The sequence below is a fragment of the Papaver somniferum genome, chromosome 2, assembly GCF_003573695.1.
Source record: "Papaver somniferum cultivar HN1 chromosome 2, ASM357369v1, whole genome shotgun sequence".
NCBI lineage: Eukaryota > Viridiplantae > Streptophyta > Magnoliopsida > Ranunculales > Papaveraceae > Papaver > Papaver somniferum.
Genome location: NC_039359.1, coordinates 148705540 through 148729412, shown reverse-complemented (window position 1 = coordinate 148729412; position 23873 = coordinate 148705540). Strand labels below are relative to the sequence as shown.

The 23873-nt window shown below is 37.1% G+C and overlaps 1 long non-coding RNA gene across 20 annotated transcripts; it reads right to left on the bottom strand.

The window, feature by feature from the left end:
• Window positions 1–8905: 8905 nt before the first annotated feature.
• LOC113349411 lies at window positions 8906–14281 on the bottom strand. 20 transcript variants are annotated; one of them, XR_003360147.1, is made up of 12 exons: window positions 14113–14280; window positions 13968–14009; window positions 13753–13797; window positions 13464–13673; window positions 13271–13361; window positions 13099–13163; window positions 11934–12874; window positions 11618–11737; window positions 10931–11033; window positions 10275–10367; window positions 9820–9925; window positions 8906–9634 (listed from the first exon to the last, which is right to left on the bottom strand). It is a non-coding gene; the product is annotated as an uncharacterized LOC113349411 (long non-coding RNA). The 20 variants fall into 20 exon arrangements; XR_003360142.1 differs by having other exon boundaries at window positions 13464–13797; window positions 14100–14281; XR_003360143.1 differs by having other exon boundaries at window positions 13464–13797; window positions 14113–14281.
• Between the last annotated feature and the right edge of the window lie 9592 nt (window positions 14282–23873).

The window sequence follows — 23873 nt, the reverse complement described above, 5'->3', positions numbered from 1 at the left end:
ACACCGAATTACATTGTGTTAGACGTCCATCCATCCCGGAAATGCTCCTTCAACCTTCATCCACAGACAAGGATATGCACCACTGGGGACTACTTACCACAGTCCATCTCAGAGGAAATTAATTCGGAAGAATGTTAATCGATGCTGACACCGCCATTAATGTCATTCATTCCAGTGAATCCCTCAGAGCCGCATGCATCACTCGACAAGAAGCTACTCGTGATCCCATCTCAATCATATACCTTGAAGGAACGCTCGGAAATTCTTATGGCTACATCACTCTTAAAGTGAACATAAGTTCAACCTGGACAGAAACCATGTTACGCATAATCAGAAATATCCAAGATATGACATGTTCTTCAGAAGAGCGTGGATCCACGATGAAAATATGGGTACTGAAAAATCACCTTTGGTTTCACATCTCTCCAACAAAGAAAGTTCTGATCTAGAAGATTTGACGGATATTCCATCATCAGAGAACTTGGGGGGAATTCCTAACTTTGACGAGGTTGTGCATAGACATTCATCAAGAGGTTCCACACTCAGGAAAGTCTCATTCCTTCCATGTATGTGTCATTTATTTCCTCGCATGTTATCCTAGCACGGGGACTCAATTATTCTAGCAACTCTGCAAGACGCTATGAATGGTAGCTTCACCGCATTAATACTTTACCAAGTAGTTGAATATGACATTTCTCTGAATCGAGACATTCATTACTGAGATAATGTCTAAGCATGGAAAAGAACACTTTGGGAGTTTCTCCATAGCCTTGCAGGAGTGTCCATGTGTTCCACAAAATCAGAAATCTCTAATGTCTGCATAAGTGTTGAATCCCACTACCGCAATGATGCTGAATAAACAGAAGATAGTTGGGGCCAAGACGATCAAACCTAAGACACGCTCAAAGGATATGACTTTAACGCTCAAGCATCTAAGAAGCCTTCAAATTGTACTCCCAATCAAAGAGTACACGTGCCTCTGGCTTCAGCACAAATAACCCGACGATGATTCAACATCAATATGATCAAAGTATAAATGAACTACAATCGATAAGTCTTCACTATCCCATGATAAGACTTCTGAAGCAGATGCAACATCATTCACTCATGGATACATGGGTAGATCGCGAAAATCCGACATCGGATGAAGATTTTATGGCATTTTTTCTAAAGGGTTGAATTCTGAATTTTCTAATGACGAATTATGACGAAATTCTTCATTCATCCACGTCAGGAGCTACACCATCAATGCAAAGCCGTCCTTCATCTTCAGCTGATATTCATTTGCTGGAGTAGATGGTGTTTCTACTGATGAGATATGAGCTTTTCATCTTTAGCTCTTTTCTTATGTGATATTTCATCACGTCTCTGCTTTCTTAGCACGGAAGATTCCAAGATGATCAAGAGACATACAATGTATCAAATTTATAGCGTCTCTGGAAGGTTGATTCACCTCAGCATGAACATCTGCAGATGTCTTCGTATTTGAATTGATATTTCTAGAGCGTTCCCCGGAAGAACTGGAAGAGTGGTTGTAACTGAAAGTCACCATTATCTGAGGCGAAAGACATGGAGTCATGGATATACCAATAACAAACACGCAACAAAAATGGTAACCATCCAACTCTTACCTATTTACAATTTCGCTAGTTGTAGTGATTATAATGTCGGAATTTCGAAAACTTGCTCGTTCCTTCAAACCTGCAAAGACGAACAAAATTCGTTATTCAAAACCATAACGTGATTTTCATAAAACTGTGAACAATTCACGAAACTTCCATCATTTGAACAATTCACATAATTTTCACCGTGTGAGCGACTCCCATCAAGTGAACACTCATTGGTTTTTGTGCATACACTATTCAGCAAATCCATACAAACAATATTTCATCAAAAGTTGTTTACTTCTAGCAATTGTTGAAAATCAAAATTTGATTTCACATAAATTTTCAATGTGTGAACATTCACTGGTTTTTCAAAAATTGGACAGACGTCCATTCTACAATTGTGAAAACTCACATACAAACATTATTTCGTCATGTATGATTGTCTACTTTCAACATTTGTTCAAAACCAAAACATTGATTTTACAAAAAATATTTTTAACGTGAAACTCACGTAAATTTGAAAATATATATTTTGCTCCTTCGTGCGAGCATCCGTCTTTGAAACGAGAGTATATTTTCAAAAAGTAAAATTTTTCATGAAAGCTCATAGACAAAATTTTATTACTAACAGACGCATGTCTATTAAAAAAAAAAACTTTTTCTCTCGTACGAGCATCCACCTTGGAAACGATAGTCTATTCCATTTTGTGAAATCTCACATATTTTAAAAAAAAATTGGTTTTCATAAAAGCTCATAAACAAAATTTTTATCATTAGACTCAGGCCTATTTTGTTTGCTTCTTACACTAACAAACGAACGAACGTCTATTCCTAAAACAAGGATTTCCATTTTGGTTCGGGACCGCAAACGCTAAACCGACCAAAATCGAACGACCGACCAAATCAGAAATGCCTCGTCTCATCGTACTCATGAGATGACACTCTATCTTGCTATCAGGGTCCTTACTTGAGCATTTGCTCGAACATGACACCATTGGAGAAAATCGAGGATTCTGAGAATGCCTTTGTACGATCGAGTTCAACCACTGATCTCGTCAACTGAAAATCACCATCTAATGCTTACTGCGGAACATGATTTTCCCTCACTAAGCAGGGGACTTAATGTTGATGGTGGATTTTCGACAAAGGTCAAAATTATAAAACCATGATACTGCATGTTTCTGATACGGCTTCCGGCATGTGACGATTCATATTTTACGATACATGATGAATATGTTTCTCGAAAGGCCTCCACTAGCTGAGCGTTCGATACCTCGTATTTCATCATGACCTCTATGTAGAATAATGTAATTGGGCGTTTCTCCGTAAGATTGAGATCAACAACGCTTTCAGGACGTCGGTGACTCGTTGTTCCCTGACTGCATAGAGAGACCCACCTCTACATACAAGAACGATTGGGCGGTTCTCTGTAAGATTAAGAGCAACAACGCCTTCAGGACGTCAGTGACACTCGTTGTTCCCTGACTATGTAGAGAGACCGTGTATAGATCCAGGAGGTTCTTCGTAAGATTGAGAGCAATAACGCCTTCAGGACTTCGGCAACGCTCGCTGTTTGCTGACTATGCACCTTTCAGAACGGATATGATGCTTTAACTGGCTAATATCTCTTCTGTAATAGATTAATTCTACTGTGACATTCACCATTGAATTCCTAGAAAATAATGTATTTTATCTTATTACTCTGATTCCATGGTCGAATCCACGGCTGATGTCATGGAATGGTAATAGATAATCTTGTCACTCCGATTCTGTGGTCGAATCCACGATCCCATGGGATGGTAATGCTCATTTTATTATTCCGAATTCATGGTCGAATCCAAGGATAATCCTATGGATTGATAATAAATAACTACTCACTTTTATTACTCAGTTTCATGAATCATTTTCCACCGAATTTCATAAATTAGTAATAAATACTCAACAATCGGGCATCTGGACTATCACTGAGTAAGCCCCATAAAATGGTGCAAGTGTACTCAACAATGATGCACGAACGAGCACCCAAATGCACGAATGAGCATTCAAAATATGGACAAATGAGGAATCCTACACATAATGGGAGAGAGAAAATATTATTAAAATAATAAAGTGGTGCATGTAGGACCGGGCCCACCGGCCGGCCGGTCATGCCGCCGTGGCCGGTACCCCACGCCCTTTTTCCTTTATTTTAATTATTCTATTATTTTCATGAACTCATGAAAACTCCTTATTCTAGCAATTTCCCTTGTTTGAGAACAACTCATGGTTTTTCCATATTTTCACGGTTTCATGTAAAATAATAAAAATAGGGAAAGGTGTTGCGGGACCGTGCAACCTAGCCGGTCGGCCATGCCTTAGTCGTGGCTGGTCCCACACCTTACAATCTCTAGTCTTTCATAATTATTATTTCCCTCATCTCATGAAGCTCCTCCGTTTGAGCAAAATATCATGATTCCTTCATATTTTCTCAAATATTGCTCAAACCATTAAAAGGCCAAAAACCCAGATGGTCACATGACCGACTAGGCTACTCACGCCAAATATTAACACATCACTATTTTAATATTTTCCAAATTTTTGATCAAACGAGCAAAGTTCTACTTGCTCGTTCGAGCAAAATAAAGAACTTCAGTCAAAGACCGAACTCTTCTGAAAACTCAAGATATTGCTCAAACGCACATCAGAAAATAATAAAGATCTCAGGACTGAGATACGGATATTATGGTGACACGGGCATGCTTCCTTGACCGACCAAGGACGGCCCTAAGGCTTACAAGGAGCCGGTCCCACACATTCTTATAATTTTGACCTAATTTGCTCGATTGCTCATATTGGGTCCAAATTCTTTCCAACCAACTTGGAATTTGCTCAATCGACCATCAGCTGGTCCCACGCCTCCAAGGGCCGGTTTCATGCCTTCTTATCCGGTCCCTCACTTCTCCATAAATTAGGTTTTATTACATAATGCTCAGACGAGCGTTATTTTAATAAATGATGAAACCGGCATTTAATCATCATTCTTTCACCAACTAGTCAACTCAGGATCCTGGTGCATGCTCACTTGAGCACTCGGGCACCACATGGTCGTCCATCATCCCATGTGGTCGGTCCCTCCTCACTCACGACTTACTTTCAGCAATTCATCAATTAACGAATAATTGATCAAAATTAGGGTTTCGAACAAACGCTCCACAAATCATCGTTCTGAGCAAGTTCAAACACTAATAAATTTATGTTGGTCCAGCAATCAACATCTGGATTAATTATATAGTATTCAGTAGTCTAGCAATATTTTAATTAATATTTTATTGGGTCACGTTACCAATAAATAATTCGTCGAATTGAGCAATACTTGCTCAGTTGCTCGAATATTGATCCAATTATCAATATTCAGTAATTTATCAGTAATTCGTCCAATTGAGCAATACTTGCTCAGTTGCTCGAATATTGATCCAACTATCAATATTCAGTAATTCGTCGAATTAAGCGATGCTTGCTCAGTTGCTCGAATATTGATCCAACTATCAATATTCAGTAATTCATCGAATCGATGCTCAGTCGTCGAATTTACCATCTTTGCTAATACGCGCAATGTCAACAACATTCAAAGAACTATACGTCTCAACAGACATTTTCGATCCATGAATCACTGAGCGTTTATCACTCATGATCAATTCAATAAAACCTAGACTCATTGTCTAAACAGTTAACAACTGACTAATTAAAACACACGTCTTTCATGCAGACTCCACGATTCGTGAGACATCAATCACGTCACACGGGGGATATGAATTAGGTTTTTGGTCTGGCGGCCTACGGCACGTGGATTCATCCACGATGAGAAATGTGAGTAAGTCGTGCAACGGTTGAAGGAGTTAGCAAAGTAGTGGGTGGACGGTTAACCAAGTCTCCGCACGACATGGAACTGGTTTCACCACGATCTTCCACTTTCCCACTCTTTCACTCATGAAACCGTCACACTTTCTGACAATATAAAAAAGTCTCTGGATCCACGATTGAACAACAACAATTTTTTCGAGCAATCACTCTCAAAAATTCCATCAATCGACCAGAACTTATTCGAACTCAACATTCAGCAGTTCATCAATTTTGTAGAAATCTTCAACACATCCACAATCCTTTATCATCATTGATCCCACATAATTCTCATCTTCGCTCCTACAGATCAACCCATATGATGTGATATAATCATTTTATGTAGGCTTGGAATGTTTCGATAATGATTATTTCAATATCTTGAAAATTGCTTTGATGCTAATAGTGTGTGAAAACGGCTATTGTCATTATAGAAGAATGTTTCAATGATTGAAATAAAGAGTTGAGAATGTAACCATGTTTGGATATAAGCATATATAATGTGTTCGCACATTAGTGTATAAATCCACAAAACGGGACCCAAGTGTATGCATATCTGTGCATACCAAATTGGTAAAGGAGACAAGATAAGTATGCGTACCCATACGCATACTGGCGGAAGTTTTCAAACCGAAAATATCTGCTGAGTTTGGGAATTACAAACTCCTAAAAATAGTCACCTTTAAGTATGCGTACCCGTACGCATACTGGCGGAATTTTTCGAACCGAAAATTTCTGCTGAGTTTGGAAACTTAACAGACTCAAATCTGGTTGCTTAAGTACGCATACCCGTACGCATACTTAAGCTGGTTACTTTGTCAAATCGGTCAGTTCATGAATTTAAACATTTAAATCATGAGGAATGCAATGTTTGAAAACCGTGGCTATAATGTTCATGATTGATTCAAGTGAATCAAACCGATTTGGTTTGTGTTTTCTATAAAAATTGAACAACTCTTTAACTAGTTTCATTTTAGTCATTTGAACTAATTATGGTTGAGATGAATAAGGTTGATATGAGAGTAATCATATGCCTAACCTCGGTTAACTATTTGTGAACCAACATGGTGTACACGTTTAGGTACGGTAACATAAACCTAAATGAGGGTACATTTCATTTGTGTGTAACAAGCTAAGTTCGATCTAACGGTTGAAAGATATTAGCTTGGTTGAATCAGGTTTTCATCTAACGGTGATTATTGAATGCTTTGTTACCAAGGTAACTTGGATTGCAAACCCTGATTTGAAAACTATATAAAGGAGAAATCTAACAACTGGGAAACCTAATCCCTACACCTCCTGTGTGTTACTAGTTGCATATTGATTCTCCTTTATCATTAGGTTTCTTCTCGAGACCCTGTAGGTTAACGACTTGAATACTTCATTGGGATTGTGAAGCCAGACCCAACTATCATATTTGTAGTTGCGTGATCTGATCTTGTTGTTTCTATCGTGTTGAGTACAATTGAAATAATTGGCTCGAGATTTTATATCTCTGATAGGCAAGATAGGAAAGTAATCACAAACACCTTCGTCTCATCTTTGTGATTCCACAGTAACGTATTTCGCTAGTCGATTAAGTTTATTATGAGGTGATTCATAATACTAGGATGTTATTCGGGAATATAAGTCCGGTTTACCAATTGGTTCATGTTCACCTTGATTTATCAAAAGACGGAAGAAAAACTCTTGGGTATTTCTGTGGGAGACAGATTTATTCAATCATATAGACTTTTCTGTGTGAGACAGATTTGTCTATCAAGTCTTCGACTTTGGGTCGTAGCAACTCTTGGTTGTTGGTGAGATCAACTAAGGGAATCAAGTGCGTAGTATCCTGTTGGGAACAGAGACGTAAGTAGCGCAACTGTACCTTGAATCAGTGTGATATTGATTAGGGTTTAACTACAGTCCAGTCCGAAGTTAATTGGTAGTAGGCTAGTGTCTGTAGCGGCTTAATACAGTGTGGTGTTCAATCTGAACTAGGTCCCGGGGTTTTTCTGCATTTGCGGTTTCCTCGTTAACAACATTCTGGTGTCTGTGTTATTTCTTTTCCGCATTATATTTCGTTATACAATTGAAATACCACAGGTTGTGTGTTAAGATCAATAAATTAGAATATCGGACCTTGGGTTGTTGATTTACATGATTGACACTTGAACATTGGTCTTTGGTACCGTTCAAGTACTTCCTCTTATATTCAATCGGGCTCGCAGATTTCTATTTGCTGATTGCGGATTGAATTAAGAGTTAGAGATATCAAACTCTTTGATATACTTTATTTTAGGTTGAGTCTGACTGTCTAGTTGATTCTCTATAAAGTGTATAACTCAATTATTTTAAGTCTCCCTTTCGCCGTCTCTAATTACAAGCATTGAGGCAAAATTTGAAGACTCAAGAAGACAAATCATAAGACTCCAATCACCTGAATATACAATATAGGTATTTAAACTGGACTGTAACATCTTAAAGTGAATTAGTTAGTACTTATATTGTATGAAGTTTAATTAATATTATGATCATAGGGATAAGGATTGAACATGTTGCATATGTGAATTTATGATGCAATTCCATTTTGCACAAGTGGCATGTAAGAAAATTGATAGATGGATAATATTAACAACAATTTCGGTATGAATTAAGGAACAAACTTTATCCATGATATTAGAATAAAAGAAAATTTTGAGTCCTTAGTAATTTTTGGCTCACCGCACAAGATTGAATATCGAGCATATAAGATGGATTTTGAATCATTAAGCAAAGTTCAGTTATATGATAGATTGTGGATTACATGTAAATTATGGGTCACTTAGAAAACTTTGGATCGCATCATATAACTTTGGGTCATAATAAAAAAAATTTCAAGTCATATTTTATATCACTAAATGTTTGGACTGATCGACTAATTTAGAGGATATTGGGTTACTTAACATATTATATTGGCCTCATGGAGGATTTTGGGTTCACACTAACATATTGTGTTACAATGTTAAATTTTACTAGATTTTATGTTCGTGCTACGTTCGGGCAGCTTCGCAAACTTGGTTCACCAATTCAATCTACAACTACAAACTATAAATTTTGGGTTCACACTAACATATTGTGTTACAATGTTAAATTTTACTAGATTTTATGTTCGTGCTACGTTCGGGCAGCTTCGCAAACTTGGTTCACCAATTCAATCTACAACTACAAACTATAAATACAATCCATCACTGCCTTTCGTCCCGATATGATTTAGTAAAGTTCTGCTTCGGCTTCGCCTCGCCCCGTTCCGATTTGGTAAAGCTCGGCTTCGCCTCGCCCAGTCCCATTTGATTAGGTAAAGCTCGGCCATTTAATTTTGAAACGCTCCGCTTCGCCTCGCCCCATTCCGATTTGATACCAATGCATTGAACCATTTTTTTCTTTTAACAAACTTGGCATGTCATGAATTTTTGATCCGGTGTGGCTCACATTTATGTATAAACAAAGTATCACATAAAAATTACAAATATTACATCCACGCTATATGTGGCTCCGAACATAAAAATGACATAAATGACAACACATACATTAAAGTTATCAGGACAACGACACATGTAGTTGCATTTTTGAATTAAACTTGATATATAACCCCACTGTTCACAATTAAATCTATTACTTTGTTACTCTTCCATCACCGGTGGTTCATTTAGATCAAAATCAAGCACCACTTGATGACCACCTCCTGTATTAGCAGTTGTACAACTATTAGTAGTGATGATCTACTTGATGGAGGATGAAGAGTTATGTCCACTACTAATGTTAATGCTAAATCCATTGTGATGCATCTTACATGTCCTCCAGGTGCTTGACCTGTTGGAAGTTTCTTCCCGCAAATGCTAAATCGATGTGTTTGCGCAACTTAGATTTTTGAATTATAATGGATCTTACTTTCTTAACCTGATCTCTGAATTTCATAGGTTCACTTTGATGTTGCTCTTAAAAATTGTGGTTCTCATCCTCATCCTCTTACTCTTCAGCTTCTCTTGTTATTTATTAATCCACCTGCAACAACTTCTATATTTCTTCTGATTGATTTTGTCACTACTGTATCTTGATCTATGACCACCAAATGCCTGGTTATATGGGAAATACCTGAACCCATTGCAATGGTAAACTCCATTTTGTTCCTGTCATAATTTGACGCCATCATCAACCACCCCAGCAGCTAATAAAGGTACAAAAAATAAATAGCACCACAACGGACCGGGAGACAAATAACCACTACACTAAAGCCTTTATATGTTATTGCTTGAATGAGATCGTGAGAACATGGAAAAGAGGAAAGCATATGAATTATGAAATGAAAAATTACCTCAAAAAAGTATATATAAGAACTTTAATCAAGAAGAGAATTTTAGCAGATACCAACTCTCTCCATCCATCCTTTTTCCTCAAAATCACTTTTGAAGTTATTGTGCCTGAAAGATGCTAAGACTGTATATACATCACAACATTTCATGTAATACAAATTACTGAAACACAGAAAGTCAGAAAGTAATCACATAACAGGCTCATTTAGCATGCTTTCCAGGGATTACCCATCTCAAGTCATATAACATAAGATGCAAATATTTTAGCGAAATATTAGAAAAGTCAACTATCTAAAGCTTCAAAGTGAAGTTAGTTCCATCAAATTTCTCAGAGAAGAGTAAACCTAATACTTGCAGCTCGAGGAAGGAAAATACCATATTCTTGTCGAAATAAACTCATTGTCCCTGCTGGACATGTGTTTCCATATAATATACATTTTTTTATTGGATCACCTACCTGTGTACTGATGTCCCTCATGAGGCATCCCATTTACTAATACGACATCAATAGTTGTCCCTTGACCTTCAATTTCCTTAACAGCACCGTGCACTGCAGAATAGTCAGAACAAAGAAAAATTATATTATATAGGACTCCAAAATTTATATCAACTGGTATAAGTTTGATGCGTATGCCCGAGAAGATAGATAACAACCTCGAGAAATTGAAGATTATGTTTATTAATACAGTTAGTTTGTTTTGTTAGATTATTTTTCAATCAGTAAATTACCATTTCTTAGTCAATCTATTGCAAATTCTGAATCATTAATTTGCAACAACATCTTTAGCTGTTGGATATTATAAGATGAAGTAATAAATTAAAAATCACTATATTAACAACATTGAATTTGTGCATCCTGGGGGAGACAACAGAAATGGCAACGAATAATCGGAAAATACATCCCGTTATAAGCTCAATAACTCTGGAAGAAGCAACACAGAGACGAACTACCCTATATTATTAGAGTACTTTGAGTTTCTGGACCAGGAAATAATGTTGCAGATGACCACGCTGAAAAGAATTGATTACTCAAGAAACTAACCTCTACATGTAGGGAACTTATGCATTGGTTCATTGTAAGTTGCAGGGACATTGATTACTCAAGAAACTAACCTCTACATGGAGGGAACTTATGCATTGGTTCATCGTATGTTGCAGGGATATGCCTGTCATTTGTATCTCTCCAGTTGACAGTTCACCTTCATCTCTGTACAATCTGAGGAGAAGAGACATGGGATTCGGATAATAAGCACATGAACTGAAAACACATCATTCTAATACTGAATCAGAATGAAATCTGAGATAAGGATCACACTTTAAACTAAGAAAGCCAATCAGTTATATATATCAGGCACCAATAGTAAGACTTCAAATGCAAATATTATTCTTTCTACATATATACTCTATGTTTTACTGAAGTTAAACTCCAAAAATTGGTAAAAGTTCAGACATTGACAACACAATTTAGAACTCAAAACAGGACCCTGTGTTGTTGAACTGTTATGGACAAATGAAAATCCAATGAACTTATATTGGTTAAAAGGAGAACATGAATTGTATTAATATAATGAGAATCTGTTTGACTACCGTAATCGGAAGATAATTCTAAATCATTTTATGATTCGTTACCTCATCCTCTATGTATATAGTTTTTAGCTTTCGTACTATTTCATAAAAATGAACCGAAAAACAATCAGGACAAAACCCAAAAAAAAAAATCCAGTGGCAGAAAAACGGGCATCAAACGAATAAACAATCAGGTTAATCTAGAAAAAAATTTCCAAGGTCTAGAATTCTCACCAAGATGAATACATCTTGATTGTTGTAAGAGAGAAGGTTATACCCTGGATCAAGCATTGAAGTATGCGTTGCTGTAAGAGTTAAATCCATTAACCCCAAAATCACACTTGATTGCATCACCTACAGATTTAAAGGAAAAAAAATTAACAATCAGTGCAAAAATAACAGAAAAGGCACGAAACTTTTAACCATACAAAAGTAATCAGATTCAAAAACCCTAAGCAAAATAAATTTCTAAACATACCCAAATAAAAACCCTAGTCACCCAAAAATATGCAACCCTTTGATTTTTTTCATAGGTGTTTTTTGGATTCACCTTTACACAGGTAATCCGCAGAATCTCTAACCCCACAGAGCAGTGATTTGAACTTCCAGATAGGCTTTTTAGGAACCACCGTGTGAGTTTCGGTTCAACAACTCCATCAGTTAAATCTAGCATGTTATGCGAAAACTGTGTAGAGACTTGCTAAGACAAAAATTATTAGCATATCATTTTAAATATCAAAGTATAAAATGAAAGATAAAAATTCACTCTCCCTTTCTAAGAGTATAAGAAAATGCGATGCAGGTAGATGACAACAAATTTATAAGTATGAGTGCAAATTTACACCTAATTGCCTCTACCATGTTTCCTACCACCGAAAATTCATGAAAATTATCTAAGAAGGTTAATCAATGAAACCAACTTATAAAAAACAGTTTCTAAGGATTGTGCTTAAATATTTAGCCTTACTTACTGTAACAATACATACTATGAAAAGTTTTGCATAAGATAACCATTCATCGTAACGCTCAGATATTCAAAACCAAAATTCCTCATGACCTAATTTTTTTTGCATAGGATTGCTACTTGCTTTTTGCTTCATTGGTCTGTAATTTTAAAATATTTGGCCTTATCTAATGTTATGTTTTCTGCCAAAACAAATTACACTGGACAAATGCAATCTTCACCGTAAGGATATGTGAGCAAATTTAATTTTGAGGTGTCCAGACCCTCAAAATTTGTAAATAAATTAAATAACACTGCCAAGAAGATTTTATTATAGATGAAGATAATTGGTAAGGCTAGATCAGCCACCCGAAGCAGCACCACAACTACCCTTAGCCTTCCTGAATTTTAGCTTTTAGGATACCTACCTCAACATGTGATTTGTCATCTGGATCTACCCCTCGACATATCGTCCATCTGAACCACTGTTGGCTTGCGTTAACCATGAAGACCGGGAAGGAATGCTAGTTACAATTTTTGTGCTGGAACTGCAGCGAAAATATATAGAACAATTAGGAACAGCATATGCATCTCAATACGTGTGGAATACCATATGCATTCTGTACCGGTTGATTTTTGGAATGATAGTAACCTAGCACCTAACAAAGTTAACCATATAGTAGTGAGTACATTCGCGCAAGATCAAGTACTGACCAAGTACAGAGTTACATGCTAGTGAAATTTGAATATTATAGATAAACGAAAGCCCTACCAAATTGTGAGTGCTAGAGATCGAAAATCCCTCCCAATCATGGATCATCTTTTATAAAGTTCAAGCTTTTGCACAAATCCGCATCAAGAAGCCAAGCAAGCTTTTAATCACTCATTTAAATAATCAAGATTTGTACTTAGAAAGTATTCATCAATTAAAATCAAATAGTTACCTTTTATTGTGGCATTATGCCGACCACCACTGGAAATGGTTACATAATTGCCTTTCTCCTCCATAGCCCCAATGACGCAATTGTCTTATATCTGAAATATAAAGAACAAAAATGCATAAGGTAATCACAGGGTACTAAAATTGATTAAGATTTAAATCATCGATAAGATTTAAAAAAAAAATCAAAATTTCACTTGTGTTTATGTTGTGAGTTTCCCTTCTTTGCTACCATAATTTTTTCGTACCTGCAAACCAAAACAAAAGGGTTAGGGTTTATATAATAAGTTTACAAAAATATGCTAATCAAACAAAAACACTGGTTCAGGTCTTTCAACAAACATACATCAAATTTTTCATGGATCTCACAGTCCACATTTTAAAGATGGTATCAAAGTAAGTAAACCCTAACACATCAGGAATAGAAATCAGATATAAACTGAATCAGTGATTTCAAAACCAAATCACTTGAATCAGGGGATAAACCTGTGAGGGAGACAAATCAACAACGGGAAGACAATAAACCCTAGTCTGCAAAACTGAAACAGCCAAGTAAATAACGGAAAAGGAGCAAAGCCCAATTTTTGTTTCATGATTATGCTTCACGCTAATAAGAACAGGATCTAAAACCCACAATCACTACTATGAAAATCAAAGAGAATGAATTTGTTTAAGATTATGATACTATGAAAGTATATCACCTAATTAGACCCCTTTTACAGATTCCCATCAAAGTATATCACCTGCGACAGAAAAACAAAAATAAATCAATAGTAACTCAAAAAAAAAACAGAGACAATCGAGAAGAAGAAAGGACGGAGAAGAAAAGAGACACGAAGAATGAACCATCGCGATGGAGAAAGATTTTTTTTTGGGTGAATAAAGGAGAAGAAGGAAGAAGAATTTTTTTAGGTTTTATTTTCTCTCGATCTTCATGAAGAAAGCATATCCTAGGGTTTATTTTTAGAGTTTGTTTTGTTTTGTTTTTTTTTCTTATGTTTCATGAGCAAAACTGAAAAGGGTTTTGTATGGGTTTTTTTTTGTTTTATGTTTTGAGTCCGAAATTTGTGTGGGAATTCCTCTTTTTTTTCTCCTTTGAGGATAAGTGAAACGGAGCAATTCAGTGAGAGGGTGACGATCACGTTCAACGTGGAGCCTAAGAAGCTTAGAATTTTAAAGGAGTTAGATATTCTTCCACAAATCTTAGGTTGTATAATATGGTTCTCGTCGGAACGTTAAATTTAAAATCACCGGGAGAATATTTTTCATGGGATATAGATTTTGAATTACATGGCGATTTCTATATCACAAACACAACTTTGGGTTAAAGCGAATATTTTGGGTTGAAAGGTAGAACTTGAATTACAATACACATTTTTAAGACACTCGATAATTTCTTGGTCATGAGGCTGACATAGGATAGTTAGACAGACAAATAGATTTGAGGTCGTAGGGAAAAATATATTTTGAGCCTCCATAGTAAAATAGTTAATGTCAGATCTTTCGTCATAATGACAAAGTTTCGGTCACAAAATCGTTGGAATTTAACTTTGAGAAAAACATTTTTCCTCCTATGTAATCGGATCTTTTCATATTTGTATATGTATTGCTCCGGTAATCATTTTCTTTCTCTTATCATATTTTTCGGTATTGTACTTTCCGATATGTTCTTGTTTCCTTGTATTCTCTTATTTTCGTTCGTAAACTCATTGTAATCTCGAATTTCTAGGCCTAACATAATTTTCGCTCTGGAATCACCAGGATTCACACAATATCATAAAATTTAGGGTCTCTCGATAATGCCAAAGGGACATTGGTCAGTATTTTGCATGCGACTTGCACCTTAACGCCCAACATAAATCTTGGAAGGAAAAACCAATCAACATTTAGTTTGTATTGATATTTCGAAAACATTTCATTTACCAATTGTCTAAAGTGATTCTTTTCTCGATCTAATTAGTGGCAAGCATGGCCGTAGTCCTAATTTCCATTTTATAATTGTTTTTGAGGAAAAAAATTGTTCTGAATCATTCCTAAATTGAAACCATATCTCAGAAAGGTCTTAAGTTTTTATAGGATGTACTCGGATTGAGCAATCAATTTCCTCTTCTTAACACCACTTAAAATGAGTCAAATTAAAAAATCTTCCAAAATTTCACTTGTTTTTTTTCATGATGTTAAAATAACTGGCGTAGATGGTGACTTTACGACCCAGGGGGAAAATGGTCATTTTCTAGTACATGCACAATATTTCCATTTCGCTAAAACGCTCAATGTAATCCGAATACTCAATCACATGCACAGTTATTGGGTCATGTTATGAAGTATTTGAATTTGAATGATTTTTTAGGGACCATGGATTTTTTGAGGGGATCATCGTTTTATTAGGCCATCTTCCCTATAGTGATAAGGGGTGTCCTAAAACGTTGAAATGACCAACCTACTCTTAACCTAATTTAATTTAAAACCAACCTAATAACCACCTATATATATATAACCACCACCTCCGATTATCACCACCATCAACCACCGATTACCAGCACCACCACCGCCGATTACCACCACCACCACCTCCGATTATCACCACCACCAACCACCGATTACCACCACCACCTACTCCCACCACCACCGCCACCGCCTATTTAAGAAATGTAACAACATCAATGCAATCACAATTAAGTTCAGTTACATAATAATTTTATCGAGTATAAAATACGCCAGCCGCAACCTGATTCTGCCATGAGACCACTCCCGAGGTATTTTCCAACAAACCCTTCACTTTAATTTGATTTTGATTGCTTCAATCGAATAGAAATCATCAAAATAGGGTTTTAATAGGAGTTACAGATCCATGTTCGGTTAGGCCGATTTTCCAAAAAACCCTAGTTTACTAACCGAACTTCTTGAAAATGAAGAACACGAAGAACAGTTCGGTTTTATTGGATTTAAAACTAAGTCACCGAACTCTTTGTTCGGTTGTTTCGCAAAAAAATTTAATACTACAAAGTAACCGAACTCCACCCTTAGAACCGAAAAAAAACAAATCCAGTCTAATCGAACTGTGTTGTTGTGGCCACTATGTTGAGTACCAAAATAACCGAACTTAGCCAATAAAGTTCGGTTTGTTCGAAAAAAAATTTAAAACTACAAAGTAACCGAACTCCACCCTTAGAACCGAAAAAAAACAAATCCAGTCTAACCGAACTGTGTTGTTGTGGCCACTATGTTGAGTACCAAAATAACCGAACTTAGCCAATAAAGTTTGGTTTGTTCGCAAAAAATTTTAATACTACAAAGTAACCGAACTCCACCCTTAGAACCAAAAAAAAACAATTCCAGTCTAACCGAACTGTGTTGTTGTGGCCACTATGTTGAGTACCAAAATAACCGAACTTAGTCAATAGAGTTTGTTTGTTCGCAAAAACTTTTAAAACTACAAAGTAACCGAACTTAGCCAATAGACGCTGGAACTTCACTTTTTTTTTTGTTAAGTTTGGTAACTTCACAATTTTATCGCAGAAACCGAACTCAGAGTTCGGTTGGTTAGCTGTTAGGTTCAAGTTTGCGAAAGAACCGAACTTTGTAAACTTATATACTCTTATATTACGTAAAGTTCGGTTAGATCAAAAGTGCATGCAGTTTGCGAACCAACTGAACTTTGTACACCAAAGTTCAGTTAGTTGAGAACCAACCGAACATAACGCTGTAACTCCTTGAAATTCTATTATTTGAGAGTTCGGTAACCTGCGTGTTTGGAATAAGTAACCGAACTACACTTTCAGATGAGTTCGGTTACTTGTTCATCTCACGGGGAAACTGAACTACAGCTTCAGATGAGTTCGGTTACTTGTTCTTCATATAAAGTAACCGAACTGTTCAAAATCCTGTTCAAATCCGGATCATTTTGAAGATTAACAAATATTCTAGGAGAGGATGGAGATGAAGAATCAGATGAGTTTTCATCATTTGAATACTCAAACTTTGTGAATTGGAAAAAAAAATTATTTTCCATGTTTTTCTCCTTCATCTTCTCTAACTCTACTCTCTTAATAATTCTACTCAACTAATAATAAACCCATCTTTTAATTTAATCTCACTAATTGTTTTTAACTAAATCATTCATTAATCATAACCTAAAATTAAGTAAGAGGGTAAATTAGGTATTAAATAAATAACTAGATATGGGGTGACCTAAAATTACTTCTAATGCATTTACCTAAAATAAAACCATGGTCCCCCAAAAAAGCCATGGTCCCTAAAAAATCGTTCTTGAATTTAAGCACAAAAAAAGACAAAACTCAAAAGGAGGTTAAAGACGAGGTTCGACTTCCGAATAAGGGAAGCTTACTCAAAGTTTAAGAACCCCTATCAGCCCAGGCCAAAAGGCCCAATCAACTCTCCAATTATTCAGAGGTGAAGAGCCTTTGCCGCCCCACTTAGAGTCGAAGATCCTTTACCGCCCCACTTAGATGCGGAAAGCCTTTGTCGTCCACTAAAATGTGAAGAATCTCTGTTGCTCCGCTCGAAGGAGAAGAGCCTCCGTCGTTCTCCTCGAAGGAGAAATGCCTCTGCTGATCCGCTCGGAGTAAAACATCCGTTAAACTAAAGACTCCTCAGCTTGACCCGGGGTCGTTTGAAAAACCCATACTTCTTAGCGTTATCCCGGGTCTCGGGTGGCTTCAACAATAGTGAGTGTTAGGACTGTTTCATCGTTCTTCTTCAGGCCTGTCTAGGTTCTCGTAGCGCAGAGTATGCGCCCGCCGCACTCTACGACGTCCATGACTGCAACGGCTTTGGCCAAATTTCTGTAGTACTGAGTACCACACCTTTGGCAATGATTCTTCTCGCCATAATGTGTACGAATCACCTTCGATCTAAGTAAGGATGGTCACGCTAGTTTGATAATCAACCTCGGATCATACTGACTATGACTTACCTCCGCTTTTAAATGTATTGGATACGCTAGGATTCAGACAACTCATACAAAATGAGAATAGGCGTGCACAAGGATTCAACTGCAGAGGAAAGACTCGATCTTTGATATATCTGTAGTTATTCCTGAGAATAAGGTAGAGGCACTTATCCTTACTCCTCATCCTTATCTCAGCGGAACTCGGGGTGTTACAGATACTATTGTTGTGGTTGCCCCTAGCCTTACCGTTTGTATGGGTGCTATCAGGACCGACCCTTAAGCCCAGCAGGCAATGTATGGTATTGGGCCAAATTGTGCAATAATCCACTAAAGCCCATATTATGTAGGACCGTTAATTATTATAAAAAAATAATTAGAGGATCTATGTTCAAAATAATAAGGGCCGCTCTTTTTCTCTTAGCATTGGACCATGGATAACTCAGGACGGGCCATGGGTGTGTTGCACCGCCACTCCCGAGTTACTCGAAGTCTTAAATTAGCATGGGATAATAATATCTACCACATTTAAAACAAGATCTTTTATATTTTCTTACCTTTATAATGAAATATCTCCTAGCACAATATAATGAAAATAAATTTTCTAAATCATAACAGATACTGTAGACTTTATTTCTTAGGAAGATATTGTGCACATCTCTATTTAAGATGTTCATTGATAATAGAAAAGAGTCTTGATGTATTATTAGTAACTTAGAAAACTAACTAGTTATCATCGTTTATTAAAACCAGTCATCTCATATTGTTAGATTCTTTCTCGTTTATTAAAACCAGTCATCTCAGTATTTGTTGATAAAGCGGCAAAGCAGCACTGTAGAAGATATAATATGTGTAAGCAGTGGTGGGAAATCATCCATAACTTCCTATCACAACATTTCTAAGCTTTTTTCTTAATACAATGCCTTTTTTTCTAGCAAAAAAAAAAAACAAAAATATAGGGACAAAAATTAGGCTACAAATATCCTTCATAGGGACATTTGGCTGTGCTTGACAACACCAGAGCAAAATAACAATTCAACCTTGGGGGACTTAAACCAGAGCCCAACAGAAAACTTGCTGAAAAGGCCATCAAAATTCAGTATTTTTACTTCTTTACTATTGACACGCCCCTTGGTTCAGTGGTAAAGAATCAAGCCACTAGAGACGTCGTATTGTTGGACTTGCGACCACAAGTAGACGAATTATATCTTCAACAGAGACGAATTCATCTTTTAGAAGACTATCTTTTAGAACCGTAGGCAATTGAATCAACAGCCAGGCTAAAAGTGCCCATATTCCATCCTTCTCACAAATATGGCCTGAACCAGTTCCGAACTGAACACGTTCCAGTGTCCATTAAGTGCGTCATTACAGAAAGTGAAATTTGGAGCTGCAACCAACTTCTGAATAGACTCGAAAGAAAAATCTACTTCAGCAGCTTCAGTCATTGGCTGCACCAAAAACATCAACATCAAAACTCTCCCCCAGGTCCTCCCAAGCCTGAGAGATCTTCTGCAATGTAACATTCTTTTAGTGTTGTTGTGTTCTGCTAGATCTTATCCATGACTCCCTCGGGAGCAGGTCCACCATTTTTCATGTTGCACTTGATTCCAAGATCCTCACAAAGACCACCAGGGTTGTGATTTCCTGTCAATTTGAAAGCTCCTGATGCCTTAGATCCATATTTGCAGACTCGTTCCCTATAACAACAGGAGTTGATATCAACTCATTTAGTCCAGCCCAAAAACTTCTTATTCTATCAGCAACTTCCATCTTAGCTGTAAACTGAATCACATCGTCTGACGAATAACGACCTTCACCAGAAACAACAATTTGTAGCACCTTTCACTTGATTAGCTGGGAGAGTGTAGCTTGAACAAAATTCTGCAGGTTATGTGGTTCCTTGAATACTTCTACCTTTTTTCTCAATCAAGATGTTGCTTGAACTACCTTCGATGCCTCAAACGTAACCAATTCTTCTTCTTTAACTGAAAACAATCAAAATTCCTCGGAACGAGGATTGACCACCTTGAAATACTTATAGTGAATGAACGACAAAATAGTTCTACAACATGTACTTAGGATTAGATTTCTAAAATAAGGCAACACAACTAATTAAGGAAAACATCTAACAGTTGCAGAATAAAAATACTTAAAGAAAGAACTAGTTTAGACGACATAGCAGTGCCGATGTTCTTACATCCCAGTCTCCTTCAAACAAGGCTTGCCCTCAAGTCGGGAAATCTGGAAAATGAGAAGGACGGCATACACCTACAGGCACTCATTCCTGCCTAAAATGACTCTCACTCCAAATCTAGAAATAAACAGATCTCCATTTATTCCATTTTACATTCCTGCTTTTCATAATCCAAATCTATTCTCAGTAATCAGTCATTAACAAAGGGCGCCGGATCCTCTACACCCAAAATTCCTCTACAACCGTGTGTCTGCCAATAAGGAGACGCCACGTGTTCGCATTTAAACATACCAAAATCATAAATATTCGGTATATTGAAGTTGTTGAAATTAAAAGATTTTCAAATCTGGGAGTATAACCAGTGGTTCGAATTCAGTGGGCACAAATGATAAAAAAATAGACACGGTTAGGCGCTACAGAGAGAGTTATGTAGATTACATATTCAACTAGCAACAAGGGCTTCGGAATCTGAAGAAGCATACAAAATTACTTTGTTGGCTCTCAGTAACACGTTAAAAGAGGTCGATGCAAAATTGAGGGGACTAAAAGTTCAAAAAGATTTAGAGAACCAAAACATCTGGCCAGCAGTAAACAAAGAAATTAATCTCAATGCATCATTTAATGTTGATAATTATAATGTCAGAGGAATTAAGATCAGACAGAAAACAACAATTGATACTAGCTCTGTCAGACCCAAGAATGTATTGGAAAAAGCTGTATATGTAAAAAAGAAGCGGACTAGCAAGACCATGGAATCTCAAAGCAAAAGAAGCGGACTAGCAAGACCATGGAATCTCAAAGCAATGAAGAGACAATACCAGTTTTTGATTTCCCAACCCAAATGTCGACGACGCAACTCGTTCAGGTATTCAACTATTTACTCTTATCTATAATTATTGCTTATACTGAAATGCATAAAATGATTTGGTTATTTTATCAACAGTATTAATAGGTCACCTGTTCAAAATTTAGGTACCCATTGCGTTATTGAGAAGCATAAGTATGGATAGTAATGACACAGTACCAACACCTCCATATGTTATGCTGGTAATACTTTTGAAGCAATATTGGTCATTATTTCTGTGAATCTCATTTTTCAAATGCTAAAACATTATGAATTAACACTTGGTTTGTTATGAATGACATGTGATAGCAATACTATATTGGTGGCTATGTTCCTTTTAGCGGTTATCAACAATGCCCAAATCTTAGAAGCTATCAACATCGTCCAAATTTTAGCGGTTATCAACAATGTCCAAACGGACTGGCCGGAGTCTTACAGGTAGTTAACTGATAGTATTCTCTATAATTTTTCTTTTTTAAGTTGAAAAATACATAAATTTCATTTTGTCATGTTATGTGTATTGTAGGAACAAACACAGTTACAAGGTGGGCAACATTTATATAACTCACATCCTCAAGATTACCCATGGGGGTTACACTATGGACGAAGTTCAGGAGAATAAAGAAGATAACATGTGCCTATTTCAGTATTTGCACACTAGGATTGTAACGATACCAAACGCCAGTTATGTTTATGGTTGTGAAGTACACAAGAAATTCGTAGGTGCTGCTTAGGCATAGACATGATCGTATTTTATTATTTGTCATCAAAACGAAGTATTTTTTTGTGATTCTTTGTTAAGTCTTTAACATGCAATATGGACACATCTCTTTTGTTACGGCATGAGCTTTGGATGCTTTATAATGGGTATTATGTCAATGACTTTGCATACTGATAAGTTAAATGTCTTCTCGCCATATATATTTGTTATTTATCTCCATGGCTGGTAGTCTTTTCTGCAAGTAGAATGTGCCAACTTACATTCTTCATTTCAGCCAAATGACTATCAGACTATGGAGCTTTGGTTTTTCAGTCCATAGTATTGGAATAATGATTTTTAGCAAACGTTATCACGTAGCTGCTTTCTTCGCTTTCACTTTCAATAAATCTGGTAGAGAAGTTAATATAGGGGAACCATATAAAACCAACTTGGGAAGAGAGTTGTTGCAGTTGTTGTGGTTTTAGTTCGTCATCATGAAAACATTTGTTCTTGGCCCGTAAAAAAAAAGTAAAATAGATTAAGGACCAAAAACGAAAATTAGTTTAAGAACTAATTGAAGGAGGATAAACATTTCCATTTTTATCTCGGCTGAAAATATTTTAATTTCAACGACTCCAATATACCGAATATTTATGATTTTGGTATGTTTAAATGCGAACACATGGCGTCCCTTATTCACAGGCGCACGATTGTAGAGGATTTTTGGTGTAGAAGATCCGGAGCCTTAACAAAGACGGCCAACACTACAGTTGATTCCTGGTTGGATCTTGTTACCATATAAGAAACTACAAGCAACTAACGAAGACGTACGCATATAGTGTTACTATCGCCAACTGGTACCTGTGACAACCGAATGCGAGAATCAGCTGCTATAAGCTTGTTAAACTCGATTGAGTGACGCCTAGAGGCTCTGCAGTGCTCTGGAACCAAAGATTCATCGCTCATAGCCACTGATCCTCCCCGCAAAGTGTTATCATAAACTATGATGTCGCCAATTCTCAACAGTTTCAACAATTTCTCATGATAATTCCGGTAGTTAACCTTGTCCGCGTCGACATAATCAAGGATATGTATGAAGGAGCGGTCACAGGGGTCAGGATGTGTGACGGTGCCTCATATGACTTCCCTATCAACATCGGACTACACCAAGGGTCAGCCTTGAGCCCGTATCTATTTGCGCTAGTACTGGACCATGTTACGAAGGATATACAGGGGGAGATCCCTTGGTGCATTCTCTTTGCAGATGATGTAGCACTTATTGGGGAGTCCAAGCAAGAGGTAGAAGTTAAGCTTGAGCTGTGGCACCAGACTGTGGAATCGAAGGGCTTTAGACTCACTAGAACAAAGACTGAGTATCTGAAGTGCGCTTTCGACGAAACCGGGAGGGATGATGGAGAACTTCTACTTGACGGCCAGATTGTACCAAGGAAAAAATCCTTTCGATATTTGGGATCTATGATCTAGAGTGATGGGACATAAAGGAGGAAATTAGACACAGATCCTAGTCAGGTTGGGCTAAATGGAGACTGGCGACTGGAGTCCTCTGCGATCGTAAGGTCCTAGTTAAACTGAAAGGAAAATTATACATGACAACAATCAGACCCGCGATGCTGTACGGAGCGGAATGTTGGGAAACTAGAAGCGATCACCTCATGCCGCTCCACGTGACGGAAATGAGGATGCTTAGATGGGCATGCAGGTACACAAGGCGCGATAAAATAAGAAATGATTGTGTCCGTGGGAAAATTGGGGTAGCACCATTGAAGGATATATTGTCACAACACCGGCTACGCTGGTTCGGGCATCTGCAACAAAGACCACCTGACGCACCAGTTCGTTTAGGACGCATCACACGGCCAGAAGGTATAATGAAGCGTCCGGGACGACCGAAACTCACATGGGATGAATTGATAAAACGGTATCTGAACGACCGAGG